The sequence below is a fragment of the Ranitomeya imitator genome, chromosome 3, assembly GCF_032444005.1.
Source record: "Ranitomeya imitator isolate aRanImi1 chromosome 3, aRanImi1.pri, whole genome shotgun sequence".
In the NCBI taxonomy this organism is placed as follows: domain Eukaryota; kingdom Metazoa; phylum Chordata; class Amphibia; order Anura; family Dendrobatidae; genus Ranitomeya; species Ranitomeya imitator.
The window spans coordinates 658877904-658878543 of record NC_091284.1 but is presented as its reverse complement, the minus strand read 5'-3'; positions in this window follow the sequence as shown (position 1 = coordinate 658878543).

The following is a 640-nucleotide window of genomic DNA, read 5'->3' as shown; positions in this document are numbered from 1 at the left end:
CTCTATGCTCTGCTATAAATCCCATGATCCATTTGTACAGCATCACATGGGCAGCTGGAGCCAGTACCATCTCCGCATGCTGTGGTAACACTGCGATTTATTCTCTTCACTATACTAAACAAAATAAGTTAAAGTATAGAGTCAGCACGGCTATATTGACATCTGCTATGTTTGTGTGACAGGAGATATGAAATCATCATCAGTAACTGTGATAGGAGTTTCTGTTTTCCAGAATTTCATTGGTATAGTCCGTGCAATTTCATCAAGTCTTAAAAAGTCTGAAAGGAACTTAATCAGAGACGAGATCTTTGAGGAAAGTACAGGTAATGGACTACAGAGAACTGGGGTACAGGTATTTTATCTGATGGACCCCATTCACACTGTTTGGGATATCAGGAAGAATGATTATCCGGAAAAGAAAAGGTGAGCAAAGTGAATGAGATTATAAGACTCTCACCACTTATGAAATCTGCATTATTACCGCAATAAAATCAACAGCGGTTTTTGCCCGTATGGAATCTCACTTTGGCTTTTCTACTTCACAAAGTTCCACAGCCAATAACTCTTGTATAGAGCTACCCGAACAGCTTAATTACACCCAATAAATGAACATCCCGAGAAGTTCAGGTATGATTTATGC